This window comes from Myotis myotis, unplaced genomic scaffold, assembly GCF_014108235.1.
Source record: "Myotis myotis isolate mMyoMyo1 unplaced genomic scaffold, mMyoMyo1.p scaffold_m19_p_7, whole genome shotgun sequence".
Taxonomy (NCBI): domain Eukaryota; kingdom Metazoa; phylum Chordata; class Mammalia; order Chiroptera; family Vespertilionidae; genus Myotis; species Myotis myotis.
This window is the reverse complement of record NW_023416379.1, coordinates 2776900-2792248: the sequence shown is the minus strand read 5'-3', so window position 1 is coordinate 2792248 and position 15349 is coordinate 2776900. Positions and strand designations below refer to the sequence as shown.

The 15349-nt window shown below is 47.3% G+C and overlaps 1 protein-coding gene across 3 annotated transcripts in view; it reads right to left on the bottom strand.

Moving 5' to 3' along the window:
* The window catches only part of PRKN (parkin RBR E3 ubiquitin protein ligase), a 530440-nt gene that overhangs the window by 454424 nt on the left and 60667 nt on the right, over positions 1-15349 (bottom strand). The window lies entirely within an intron of this gene.

Here is a 15349-nt window from a genome sequence, read left to right as displayed (position 1 = left end):
AAGGGGGAGACAGAGAGAAGGAGCATGGCTGCAGGCCTCTCCAGCCCAGGGAGTGAAGGAGGCCTTTCCGGGGAGGAGAGGGGCTAAGGGAGTACCAGTCACGCCCAATGAGGCCGTCTCCAACCTCATCGTATCTGGTTCGACTCATATTTTCTTGTTGAAAAACTGGAGGTTTTCTGCAATGATCCTGGAAAATCGCCTTTGTCCTGTCTCAGACCCATGACGGCCCCTTACAGGCGGCCACAGGGCAGCGTTCCCCAGCGATGTGTTCACCAGGGACATGCTCCCCAGGGACGGGGCCTGTAGAGCAGACACAGGGCTGCCTAGCAAGCCTTGCTGCCGATTTTCATCTGGAAGGTAACAGCTGATCCTGCAACCAACGCTTCTGTTCCTCCCCCACCCATCACAATCCTCGGTGTTTACACAGACAGAGAGAGGACGCCTCTGAGAAAACCGTGGGGAGTGTGACGGTAACACCACCCTTCCTGAGCTGTGCCCGGTGCGCAAGCACAGCCGACGACAGCCCCTCAGAGACCAGGCGTGAGGTGACCACACGGGAGGCTGTCCTTAAAGAAAGCTCTTCTTTACCTGATTCCAAACGTAGCAGAGGGTCAGTCAGGATAGAACACTAAAAATCAAAAAGGAGATGAAATATAACCGTGGTCAATTTCCAACTAATCTCTTTTTATGGGTAGAGATATACTGCTTTTGTTTTAATAAAAAGAATACCAAAAGGATATAAGAAATGCAAGGTGTGACAGAACTAAAAATATCATGAACGGTGTGGTCATCGCCTGAGAAATCAATGCCTGTGCATTACTTATCATGTTCCATTGAACAGTCACTCCCACAAAGCCAGGATCGGAAAAGAACAGACAGTGCTTCCCGAGAAGGTTCAGGGAAGAAACATAATGCGAGGAAACGGGGAACCATGCTCTTGGACTCCAAGGTCACAGAACCAGGGGAATGAGTGAGAATTCCTGGAGGGTTCTTACTGTGCGTCCGTAAAATGCTTTCTCATTGCAATGTGCACCTGTGGTGCATGTGGGCGTCCAAGAGCCTCACAACATCACTCCCTCGTCTTCTCCTGTAGCGACGTTTTGATCACGACTAACACCCACCGAACACACGAGACACCCGGAGTCGCAGAGTAATTACCCAAACAGCCCGACAGCCTGAGAGCAAGGAGCGTCCCACGAGCGCTCCTCCCCTTAATGGTAACTCGTGAGCCGGCGGTGGTGGCGACGCCATGGAGGACAGCAGCAAGTCATGAGAAGGAGTCAGTCACAAAGGCAGGGAGGAGATGGTGAGGGGAGGTGAGGAATGGCCTGACACTCACGTCCAAGTAAACTGAGGAAGCTCTGGACTAGCGTAGCGGTGCCGGTGGGTCCTGGCTGGGGAAGCTGGCGCCCAAGCCCCACACGCAAAACCAGGCAGAGGGGCCACTTTCTGCTTTACAAACCAGCGTGGTGCCCGTGTAGAAATAGTGTGATGGTCCCTGTAAAATGGCTTCTGTTATGTATGTTAATACACACACACACACACGCTTTAGTGGATGGGTGTGTAAAATGTAAAGGTCCCTGGAACCCTGAATATATTTCAATGATGCCTTTCCATTTATTCTGACATATTAAATACATAATGCCGGGAGCCTAACTACGAACAATCATGCTTAAGCTGCATAATCTTTACTCCCTGGAATGGAGATAAGAAACGCCCTAACCTTTGTAATAGAGATTGATAGGATTGAATCAACTTGTATAAATACAGATGCAATAAGACAGCAAGAGACAGAACTTAGAACTCAGAACTTAGAACACAGAACTTAGGAGACAGAACCTACACACAGAACTTAGAATACGGAACCAAGAGAGACAGAACCTAGGCACAGAACCTACACAGAACGTTCTCTAGAGACAGAAGAACTTCGCTGGAGAGAACATGGCAAAAGATCCTGGACAGAAACTGGCCTCAGAACCTAGAGACAGAACCTAGCGAGAGAACATGGCAAAAGATCCTGGCCTGAACCTGACTACAGAAATTGGCAAGAGAACCTGACTAGAACTTGGTGACTGAACCTGGCTGGAGAACCTGGACAGAACCTGGCTGGAGAACCTAGCGAGGGAACATGGCTACAGAACCTGGCTGGAGAACCTGGAGAACCTAGCAAGAGAACATGAACACAGAACCTAGCTGGAGATCCTAAGCAGAACTTCGCTGAGAATCCAGACCAGAACTTGGCTGGAGATCCTGGCTAGGCTGCTGATCAACTGAATGCTGCCTCTGTGGCGTTCCTTCCTCGCCGACTCCGTCCACACCTTTGGGGACCCCTGGATCTGCTGGGGTTGGACCTCGGCAACATAAATGTAAAATACGTACATAATTATTTAAACGCAAGGATCGTTTTTTTAAAATGCGCTGTGGTTCAACAGCAGAAGGGGAGGTCTCGTCCCCATCAGGGATGGGGGAGAGGTGTGTTTGAGCTCCGACCGCCAAGTTTTGACCACACCAACCACCTACTTTTCAGATATGTGAACTGTGATCAAGGACATCTCAAGCCGGTCCTCACAACGCTGAGTGACACCTGGCACAGAGAGAGCCATGCAGATGTTTCAGACGGTGTAGCTATTGTTTGTAGGAACAGAAAAACCATGCGCGCTCAGTACAGATTGTAGGCAGCGCTCCACCAATGTAATTAACAAGTACTCTGTGTCGACTCCATTTCTATGCGGTGAGAGCGTAGTCTAGATGTGTCCACGGTGGCTTTTTGCTTTACACTCACCAATTAACAGGCTATTGGATATGACAGCAATTAGACACCTCAGCTGGAAGAAGATCATTATGTCGTAATGAGATGATTAAAAACAAAAAAGTGTGCTTCTTGCAAAATATTAGCTGTACTTCAACTAACAATAGGACAATTTATTTTGTCTCCAAGTTCACTGTGCTCTGTCAGACCCTATAAAATAATTCTGAAAAAAAAAAAAATGCCTTAGAAAAGCATACAACCTAAGGGCAACGTCACAGTGTTTAATGAGCCAGCGGTGCGTGTGCGCTGTCTTTATTCTGAGGTGCTCCTGTGCGTCTCTGACTGACAGGCTACAGTTGCCATGGAACATAAATACCGCGCTGGCCCACCTCACACTCACCTGGAATTTCAGTTTCTGCACTGGCATGCGGTTTAGGCCACCTTCCAAAATCTCCCTTCCTGCGTTTCCATTAGATGGATGTTGGTAGGCCCCGTACAGACCTGCCTGTGAATGGCCTCAGCGACGGGAGAGGAGTGGGGGTCTGGGAAACGCACCCGCTCCCCGCGGGGCCAGCAGTCCCCTAGCAAGTCTCTGGGTTAGTTTTGTTAGCCCACAGCCGGCGTTGCACTGCCTTTGCCATCTAGAAAGCATGGCAGCTAACGCCTCCCACGCGCCACCCTGAGTTAATCATCATCTGCTAGCCTAGGGTCTGGTTTGGAGGAGTTGAAAAATTCAATATAAAACCAGGACAGCACAGGGGAAAAGAGAGACAAAAGATGAGCTCTAAGGCCCTGCTTGTCAGGGGGCATCTGACGGGCGTTCATTCATTCACACACTCCCACTAACTCACTAATTCACTCACTCACGCATCCACTCACCCAGGGGCACTTGCTGACAACCTATCATCCAGATAAGCAGCCTATAAATGTACACCTCTCGCCACTGGCAGCGCCCCTCCGTCCTGAAACAGACGGTGGCCTTTTATTTAAACATCATTATTACTGCTACTCTGGAAATACAAGCTGAGCATTCACAGCCCAAAGCCATGCCCAGGAGCACTGCCACCGACTGCTCTCAACCCTACAAACACCATTGCATCCACGCCCGTCCTTCTGTCCTTCCTCCCCGAGACAGTAGAATAAGCTTTCTTTCTTCCTCTAAGGCCCACCTACCCCGTTTCCTGGACGCCTCCCTCGACCCCACTGCCTTCTGAAGACCCGGCTCTGTGGACGACCCCCCAGCAGGTGGCAATGATGGCATAACTGCTATTTGATGCCGAGCCCATGAAGACAAGGGGCTTGCTTGCTTTATTCATATTTATAACTCCAGCACTTAAGACACCCTGGCCCAAAATGTCCAGTCAATCGGCACATGCAGGGCAAATGGACTTAGCAACGCTCGCAAGTTCCATCCCACCCAAGATGCTACACTGCTGTTAACTCATCACATATGACATATCTATATATATAAAAGCCTACGCCACCGTACGACGGAACGACCAGAATGACCAGAACGACTGGTCGCTATGATGTGCACTGACCACCAGGGGGCAGATACTCAATACAGGAGCTGTCCCTTGGTGGTCAGTGTGCTCCCACAGCCAACCTCCCATGGTCTCTCCACCCTGCCGCCCCCCCCACCCCCCACCCCCCCCGCCATAGGCCGCGATTGCTGGCCAGGCCGAGGGACCCCACCCGTGCACAAATTCGTGCACTAGGCCTCTAGTCCTATCTAATAAAAGAGAAACATGGTAATTAGTGTACATCCGCTACCCTTCCCATTGGCTAATCAGTGAGATATGCAAATTAACTGCCAGCCAAGATGGCAGCCAGCAGCCCGGCAGCTTGAAGCTAACATGAGGCTTGCTTGCTTCAGTGACGGAGGACTCCAATGTTCCCCACCTGCCGCTGCCGGCCTCTGAGCCTGCAGTTTGAAACATAGTTACAAATATAGAAGCTAAACAAAACCCCAGAAACCTGCTTTCAGCCAGCCAGGATCTCAGAGCTGGAGTTGATACAGTGTTTTGATAATAGAACCCAAACAAACCAGATACCTGCTTTCAGCAGCAGAGGCCTCAGAGCTGGAGTCAGAGCTAAAGCTGGCCCAGAATGAAAAAAAAAAGAAAAAAAGGAGCAGTTGGGAGCTTCAGTCACCCACCAGCCTGAAAACAGCCCTCAGCCCCTCACCCAGACTGGCCAGCACCCCAGTGGGGACCCCCACCCTGAAGGGTGTGTGACCAGCTGCAAACAGCCATCATCCCCTCACCCAGGCTGGCCAGGCACCCCAGTGGGGACCCCCACCCTGAAGGGTGTGTGACCAGCTGCAAACAGCCATCATCCCCTCACCCAGGCTGGCCAGGCACCCCAGTGGGGACCCCCACCCTGAAGGGTGTGTGACCAGCTGCAAACAGCCATCATCCCCTCACCCAGGCTGGCCAGGCAGCCCAGTTGGGGACTCCCACCCTGATCCAGGACACCCTTCAGGGCAAACCAGCAGGCCCCCACCCATGCACCAGGCCTCTATCCTATATAGTAAAAGGGTAATATGCCTCCCAGCACCGGGATCAGCGGAGTCGCAAGGCCTCCCAGCACCGGGATCAGCGGAGCTGAGAGGCCTCCCGGCACCGGGATCAGTGTGACAGGGGGCAGCGCCCAAACCCCCTGATCGCCCTGCGGCTCTGTGTGTGACAGGGCGCGGGGCCACAACCTCCCTATCCACCCTGCTCTGTTCATGACAGGGGAAGGCGCCCCAACCCCCTGATCAGCCCTGCTCTGTGCCTGATAAGGGGGAGCTCCCCAACCCCCTGATCGCCCTGCGGCTCTGTGTGACAGGGTGCAGCGCCCCAAACCCCCCCCCCCCCACGGGCCCTGCTCTGTGTGTGATGGGGTAGAGCCATAACCTCCCCATCGGCCCTGCCCTGAGTGTGAGAGTGACGGTGCCCCAACCCCGATTGGCCCTGCTCTGTGGGTAATAGAGGGTGGCGCCCCAACCCCGATCCGCCCTACTCTGTGCGTGACAGGGGGGAGCTCCCCAACCCCCTGATGGGCCCTGCTCTGTGCGTGACAGGGGGTGGTGCCGCAACCTCCCCATTGACCCTGCCTTGAGTGTGACAGGAGGTGGTGCCCCAACCCCCCAATCGGCCCTACCCTGAGCATGACTGAGGGTGGCATTGCAACCTCCCAATCCGCCCTGTACATGACAGGGGGCGGCACCCCGCTCCCCAATTGGCCCTGCTCTGAGCCCGATCAGGGGCTGCACCTAGGGATTGGGCCTGCCCTCTGCCAGCAGGTCGTTATCTCCCGAGGGGTCCCAGACTGCGAGAGGGCACAGGCCAGGCTGAGGGACCCCTCCTCCCCCCCGAGTGCACAAATTTTTGTGCACCGGGCCTCTAGTATTATTTATAAAAGGAATGAAATGTACTCAGCGTCCGAGTGATGAGCATATAATTGTCTCCACACACTTTCACTGTCTTCTCTCCCATAATGTAATCACTACATAGTTTTTAAGCTGTAGCACATCTGTCTTGTGTTGTACAGGTGAGGTGACATGGCCTGTACCCAGCCCATCTGAGCAGCAGCAATGCCATTTTCCTGCTATCTTCCATCAGTCAATTTAGCTGGGTAACAAAATTGCTATTGCTCCGAAGTGAAGCAGAAGAAAGCCCTACATAACACAACACTACTTAGATATACCCTGACCTATACATTATCTAACAGCTTTTTCTTTTGCTGCACTTCGCAACATAAGAGAGGAATGCTTTTTTAAAGCAGCAACATCAGCAGGAATACGACTTGTAAATGAATCTCCTAGGAAGACAGGATCTTCACACTGAGAGGCCAGGAGTTTCTTCCACAAGAGTTCTACTTTTCCTGAATTTATTAAGTTGCAACGATCAGGTAGTAAGGGCATTGTAAAGGAATTAAAATAGATTACAGGAGAGATGTGCCCAGAGCCTTTGGGAGGTTTTTAAAGAATGTAATGGCATTATAAGGTAGATCTTAATGTACAAATAATTTTTTGTTTTTATGATCCTATGCTAAATAAACTATCATAAAAACAAGTGGTGATACTACCTAAACTTACGGAGCACTCCACATGCCCAGTCTGTCTGCAGATGAGTGCATTTGACCTTGAGTCAGCCCTGGCACAGGCACTAGCTAGACTCTCAGGTACAGAGATTGGAAGGCATTTTCCCAGGACACCAGCAGATAACGGGTAGACCCAGGGTTGGAAACCACTGCTCTTAATGTCAAACATTATTCCTCCTTGAGTGTCCTCGTGTTTTAGCGTACCTAAAAATAAAACACGTTTCTATTCTTTTTCTCTAAATCTGAAACCGTTTTTAAAACTGTTTGGAACACATTTCAGGACAGGAATGACAAAATCACCAGCCGCTCCAATCTCAGTACCTTCAGAAGAGGACCCATGGCGGGTGTGTTCAATCTCCCCAGCGCACAGGGAATGGCGAGTATCCGACACCTGCCCAAACCTGCGGCCAGCACTCGGTCAGAAAGAACTCCTATGCACACTACCCTGTCCCATGTGCCGAACCCGCTTCCGCACTGCCTTTACGTCAACATACTTGAATGATCGGTGAGCTGGGTTGTGATGTATAAGACACTCATCTTTCTATAAGTAGAGAGGCAGCCCAGGCACACACCCCCCCTTAGAGAGGCAGGCGAAGCAAACCCTCTCTCCGTGCACAGGAAAGCGAAGGTTGTTGGTGAGTAAGCTCGGAATCTCAATAAGCCTCAGTCCAGAGGAGTTTTATTGCAGAGGGATAATCCCCGAGGTTTGCAATGAGGTGAATGAGGTGCTGACGCAGCTCCGGCAGCGGCATAACACACTCAAGGCTGTGTGCGCCTGTCAGAAATTCCTATTTACTTCCAGCGTCCTAACAGATGTGCTTTCCTGCCTTTAAATCCCCCCCCCAAGTTAATTGCTTGTCTATCAAGAAGATAAATATCTTGTTTTAGGCTGCACAGCTATTACATGAGGGAGGAAAACCAATACCCTTATAAGACATTGTGTCCAAAATTCATCTGCAGTAAGGAAGCCAAGCTCTCTCAGAGCGTGAGGAAGGTACTAGAAAGTGGTAGTCGGATCACTCCAAGGTCTTAACCACTACCGGATTCTCCATAGAACAACACTGAAATGCATACTACACTTAGATTTTACTGTGCCAATAGGCTTGATTTATTGCTACATAATGACTATAATCTTTTTAAAACATATTTTTATTGATTTCAGAGAGAAAGGGAGAGAAACATCAATGATGAGAGAGAATCATTGATCAGCTGCCTCCTGCATGCCTCCTACTGGGGACTGAGTCTGAAACCCAGGCATGTGCCCTGACCTGGAATCGAACCGTGACCTTCTGGTTCATAGGTCGATGCTCAACTACTGAGCCACCCCAGCTGGGTAATATTTTTCCAAAACGAATTTCAAAATGAAGGTAACATTCTTTTTTATTTTACTTTATTTTTTCATCACCATTGAAAGTGACATTCTTGGGAACAAATAATAATGCTTTAGACAAAATGGACCTTCAACATATCAAGCCCAGTATTTTTCAAACTATAAATCCTGACCTGTTTAATGGCTGTAGATGTCAGAAATAAAATAGACAAAATAGAAAAGATCACAGAGAGTAAGAGTAAATGTCATCTTAGGAAACATCTGTCGGGAAGCACGCAGGCGTGCTGTGGGGTGATGTCAGGTGAGCTTCTTACTGTGAGGGACTAACACTGAGAACAGGGTTCCGAGCAGCTTGTTCATGTGTGGGCTCTGGGAGAGTTCCCTAAGGGCACAGCTCGCTAAGGTCAGCCGGCATAGACCTATTTATCTATGATCTTACCCACAGCCCATGTTTATGTTATTCATATCAGTGACTGAACATGCCTTGAAATGAATATATACACACACATATATATAAAATCCTAAGCTACCTTTCGACCAGTCGACCCATTGACCGGTCACTATGATGTGCACTGAGCACCAGGGGGCAGACACTCAATGCAGGAGCTGCCCCCTGGTGGTCAGTGCGCTCCCATAGCAGGAGCGCCACTCAGCCAGCTTACCGAGAGGCGGCGGCAGCAGGTAGCAGGGTCAGCATGAGCTGGATCGGCACAGTGCCTGGTCTGGGCTCGGGCTCCTCCCGGCCGCCTGCTACTTCACGTCTACTACATCCCCCAAGGGTCCGGGATTGCAAGAGGGCGCAGGCCAGGCTGAAGGACCCCACTGGTGAACAGATCTGTGCACCGGGCCTCTAGTATGATATATAAGCTAGAAGCCTGGTGCATAGGATTCGTGCACTGGTAGGGGGTGTGGCCTGCGGGGATCAGCCCACAGCAGGAGCAGCTGCTCATCCTGGTCAGGAGAGTGCCTGCTGCGGTAGCAGCCTCTCATCCTGGTCAGCCACGCGGTGCTCGCATTGTGGGAGCGCACGGACCACCCGGGGCAGCTCCTGCATCGAGCGTCTGCCCCCTGGTGGTCAGTGCGCATCATAGCAACTACTCGGCCAGTTGTTCTGGTCATTCCGTCGTTCAACTGCTGAGCTTTATTATATAGGATAACCTGTCCCTTAAGTGCATATCTTAATTTCATACTTTAATTCTACTCTTGCCCTTGATATATTGCTCTATAGCGTTTACAGCACAGGGACAATTTAAATATTTATGTGAAGGTAGATAATGATGACCATAACACAAAGTGTGTTATTTATTTATTTATTTTGTTAATGGCAGCTCGAGCATATAAATACACATGTACTTTTCAATTTGATGTTCACAGTCACCTGCTAAGATAGGGACCTCCTATTTTCAGAGAGAGAAGTGGAGGGTTAGAGAGAATGCATGCTTTTGGTTTCACGAAGTGGTGTAGCCATGCTTTAGCCCTGAATGGCCTGGACCCAGCACTCAGAAACAAGAGAAGTAGACGTGTCTGCACTCCAGAACTGAAAAGTTACTGGAGGCGTAACTGAAATACTTGGACAAGACCATGTGGGCAGTGCCCAGATCTCTAAATGTCTTGTTCTGTGCCCATGAGTGGGGGGAAATGTCCATTTTGTCTGTTTTAAAAATTTATCTTTATTGTTGAAAGTATTACAAAGATTCTCTTTGTTTGTCTGCTTGTTTGTTTCCCATTGACCCCATCCACCCCACACCCACCACTCCCAGGCCTTCAGCACTCTATTGTCTGTGGCAATGGGCTATGCATATCTACACTAATAAAAGACAAACATGCAAATTGACCATACCTTTGCTATGCTTTAAGCCACACCCACCAGCCAATCAGAGCGACTATATGCAAATTAACCCGACCAGTCTGCATCCCTACCAGCAGTGCACCAGGCTTCCCTTTTCTCCACATCCTCGCCAGCACTTATTGATTTGTTGATAGCTATTCTGACACGTGTGAGGTGATAAAATGACATTTATTCTTACTATATGGATGTCGCTTTAATTTGCAACTGTCAGATGATTAGTGACTTTCATATGTTTTTTGGCCATCTGTATGTCCACTTTGGAGAAGTGTCTGTTTAGGTCCTTTGCCCATTTTAAAATTGGATTATTTGTCTTCCTTTTGTTAAGTTTTCTGAGTTCCTTACATATTTTGGAAATTAACCCCTCATCGGATGTATCATTGGCAAATATGTTTTCCCATACAGTGGGCCCTCTCTTCATTTTGTTGATGGTTTCTGTTGCTATGCAGAAGCTTTTTATTTTGACGTAGTCCCATTTGTTTATTTTCTCCTTTGTTACCTTTGCCCTAGGACAGTCGTCAGCAAACTCATTAGTCAACAGAGCCAAATATCAACAGTACAACGATTAAAATTTCTTTTGAGAGCCAAATTTTTTAAACTTAAACTATATAGGTAGGTACATTGTTAACTTAATTAGGGTACTCCTAAGGCTTAGGAAGAGCCACACTCAAGGGGCCAAAGAGCCGCATGTGGCTCACAAGCCGCAGTTTGCCGACCATGGCCCTAGGAGATGTATTGGTAAACATATTGCCACAAGAGATGTATGTGATTTTGCTGCCTATGGTTTCTTCTAAGATTTTTATGGTTTCATGACCTACATTTAAGTCTTTTATCCATTTTGAGTTTATTCTTATGTATGGTGTAAGTTGGTAGTCTATTTTCTTTCTTTCTTTCTTTCTTTTTTGCATGTACCTGTCCAATTTCCCCAACACCATTTATTCAAGACCTATCTTGACTCCACTGTATCCTCTCACCTCCTTTCTCAAATATTAATTGAGTGTAATGTCTTGGGTCAACTTCTGGGTTCTCTGTTCTATTCCATTGATCTATATGCCTATTCTTATGCCAGTATCAGGCTATTTTGAGTACAGTAGTTTTGTAGTAAAGTACCACTTACATGGCATTGTTATCCCTAATTTACAGTCAAGCAATGATATAGTAGAGAGGTTTACTCAAGATGGACCATCTCAGAAGTGATGACCTCTCTCTATGAAATAACAGACAAGGCCATCTGTTCCAACAGCAATGGGAATTGGGTTGTGGAAATGACAGAGCACCTAGTAAATGAGAAAAGTGATTCCTGGCAGAGAAAACAACAAAAAAACACCAGATTATTTAGTAGTTATTATATAATGAAAAAATAATCTGGAATAACTACATTTTTCAAGCACTAGCTCAACAGTCAGTGTATCCTCCTGTATAAGGTCCAATAGATGCTTTAATGAACAATGGACTTTAGTTTTGCAAAAGAAACAGGAATATGGTTCAAACTGATGTTGCTGACACCAGTCCTCTGTAATATTTAATCTTCGCTCATGAGGACATTTCTGTAACACAGTCACATGAAAATAATGTCTCAGGTACCATTCCACAGGCATTTCATTATGTGAAAACTACATCCTGGGTATCACAATCCAATCACTAATTTAAAACTAATTATTTCAACATTAATCTGCATAGTGGCTCATAATGAACATGAAAAGAATAATGTGACATTTCAGGGGTTTCCTATCTGCCCCAAATCAGATACCAAAAATATCTTCACTATTGTCGTCTATTTTACATTAGATTAAAATATGGTCTAAAATGATCCAAAAGGGCTGACATATTTACAAATTATATTTCAGTTGGTCATAGAATTCAGTGAATAAATAAGAGTTTTAACACTGAATTAATTAAGAAAAGCTTAATTTTATAACATTATTTTGGTGTGGGAAGATAATACATACTGTTTCACCATATGGTCTCACAGTCCTTTTGCTAATTACCTAAAATCTCACACAGGTTTCACAGCTGCTGCAATTATTAACTGCATTGCATTGTGCTTCCCCAAAGACTTCCTCCCTTTATACGCTTTTGTTTTAACCACTGCCAGAGAACATTCATATTTTGAATAACACTTATTGCATAGCATTAAATATACAAATATCTATATATATAAAAAGCCAGAGACCGTAACACCATCATGACCATAACGACCTAATGACCAGTCGCTATGACACCCACTGCGGCCAGCAAACCGGCCTGATGCAGGCCAGATTGCCCCCAACACCCTGATCAGGGCGGCCAGGCTCCAATCTATCAGTAGCAGTGACAATTGGCGAGTGGGAGGAAGGCAGACCGCTTGGTCCCTCCCCCTGGCCCACAGGCTCTAATTGATCAGGGGATGGCTAATGGGGGAACCAGGGTGAGTGGGGTGGTGGGGACTGGCGAGTGAGTGGAAGGCAGACCTCTTGGTCCCTCCTCCCGGCCCTCAGGCTCCAATTGATTGGTGGCCGTGGCGGGGTGGAACTGGGGACTGGCGATCGGGCAAAATATGGCCATGATCGCAGGCTAGGCCTAAGGACCCTAAGTGTGCACAAGTTCATGTGCTGGGCCTCTAGTCTTACCTAATAATAGACAAACATGTAAATTGACCATCCCTCAGCTACGCTCACCAGCCAATCAGGAGAGTATGCAAATTAACCCAACAAAGATGGCAGTTAATTTGCATACATAAGTGTGAAGCGGCAGAGCGAAGACTGAAGGCTCCGGCCGGAGCCGCAAAGACTGAAGGTCCGGCTGGAGAGAAGGCCTGGGTACCGGGTGCCAGAGGAAAACCGGTGCTGGTAGCCAGGAGAAGGGAAGGCCTATTGCACGAATCTCTTCATGCAATGGGCTTCTAGTATATTAATAATTATATATACATGTATTTAAAGAAATGATGATTTACATTCAAATTAATGCTAATTCCTTGTAAAAGCTTCAGCAGACCAACCCTTCCAGGAGTTGTATTTGAGTCAACATTTTAAAATTCCTCATTAGAGGAAGGCGGCCTGGAGCAGGAGGTGTGGCCATGGGCGTTAAAGTGCTGTGATCACAGTTTCTGATGTAAAAAGCAATTAGCTCTTTTAAAAAACGATCTCTTTTATATAAGCCACATATAATTTTGAACATCTGCTTTAAACCATGTTAGAATTAAATCTGAATTTTATCATATAATAAATCTAGAATAATTATTAACTTTTTAAAGAGTAAGCAATTAGATAGCATGGCAGAGGAAATGATATAAAATTAAAATAGAAGTATTTAAGTCCTAATAAAACCATTGCTCCTGTCCTTCCCCAGATATTTTATATGCCCTACCCTTCATCGATTGGACAAACTGCCTGGCCCAGTGTAAATTCTCACTGAGCCAGGACTGTGACTGACAGATCACAGGCACCAACCAGCCACGAGGGTCTGCACAGGGCAGGGCTGAAAGTGTTTGTGGAAATACTAGTACAAGTTCATTGCTCTCAGCTCGAAGAGCTTTACTCTTTAGTGAATATACTTACTTAAGACATTAGTCATGTACAGTAGTCTATAAAAAGCTGAAATAATACTGAATATAACAAATAATTCATTGGTATCCTAAAGGGTACCTTTTAAGTAGCAACTGTAATTCTTCCCTGAGCTTTCTACTATCTTGCAAGCTAAAAGGCTTTCTTCTTATTAACACTGCACAGATCTTCCAAAAGCTAATATCTATGCCTGATTTCCCAGGATGCCTACACTGCTAATGGAACATAGTAATTAAAGCTCTTTTGAAACGACCCCAGATCTCGGCATCTTCCCACCCAGCCCGATTAGGAGCTGCTGTAACACTAATCACCGACGATGTGATAAACATTTGATGTGGCCGAGGTGGCCATGCTCTGAAATCCCTTCCCTAGAACATGACGTCTATCCAGGGGAGAATGTGGAGCGAGTAATTAAGGTATTTCAACTTCCAAGAGCTGGTTCTACCCTGAGTAGTTGGTAAAGTCTTCACACCATAGATCTCTTCCTTGTAATATTCTCACTTTCTTTCATAGTAAATGGCCTGGAATTCTGCCAGTGTGGTAAAAGGCCACTTTTCCCATTTCCTCCTATTTACCAAAATTGTAATAAGTTATCAATAGACCATGCACCATCTTATATATTTATTTGGAAACAGGGCCCCAAATTGATAATTAGTATCCAGGATAAAACACTTTCTAATCATAAATGCTAACTAGCAAAGCAAAATATCAATAGGAGGCAAAATGAGTCTGAAAAAGAAAGAAAAGAATTTATAGAAATACTAGGCCACAATTTAAAGAGACTTTGGAGGGAACCAAGATGGCAGCATAGGTAAATGCCTATACTCTCTGACTCCCACAACCACATCACAATTACAACTAAAATACAGAACAACCATCATCCAGAACTTCTGGAAAGCTGGCTGAATGGAAGTCCAACAACTAGAGAAGTAAAGAAAGCCCACTGAGACTGGTAGGAGATGCGGAGGCTCAGAACGGGCTGGCCCGGCACCCACGTGTGCTCCTTTGTTAATTGGGAGGGAGATCACCTCTGCAGAGGCCGCCTAGAGAAGCAAGGGTTCCAAGCCTCACACCAGCCCCCCAGCCCAGGGTCCCAGAGCTGGGAGAAGAACTTCCTATGGGCAGTGAGAACTACGGGCTGTAAAAACCAATGCAGATTGGGTCTCAGTGACACAGAGGCTGCTGGAGACCCAGCTGTTCCTCTTAAAAGGCTGGCACCCTGAACTGAACTTACAAGGTCCCGCTTCCTCTGAGCTCCAGTGCCAGGGCAAGCCTCTGGGAACACAGACACATATGAGGAGGAACTGGATTATCTGGCACTGGGCCAGGGATTTGGGGATGGCTTTCTCCCAGACGAGGTGCTCACAGGGATTACTGTTAATATGCTGGGACCTTCCTGGTCACAGGGCTGATTGGTAGTCATTTCTGTTTGCTTTGCCCTGGTGATTCCCTAAGACCCCACCTCATCCAATTTACAACCCCAACCAAGCTGCCTGCAGTGGCTTTTGCATATGAAGGGCCTGTCCTTGCTCAGACTAAAATCTCTCAAACAAGCTGTAGCTGGGTCAGGGAGCCACAAACCTATCAATAAAAGGCCCAAGACCTGGCACCAGCACCAGCCTGCCTTGCTTCATAGATGGGCCTCATATGGGCACTCCCAAACCAGATACAAAGAGGAGGAATCTACAGATCTCTCTGTAGCTTCTACTGGGTGGTCCCAGGTAGTGGTTGACTTTGCACCTCCTTGGAGACCTTAGAGCCAGTGTTATAACATACCAGATTACAACTCTACA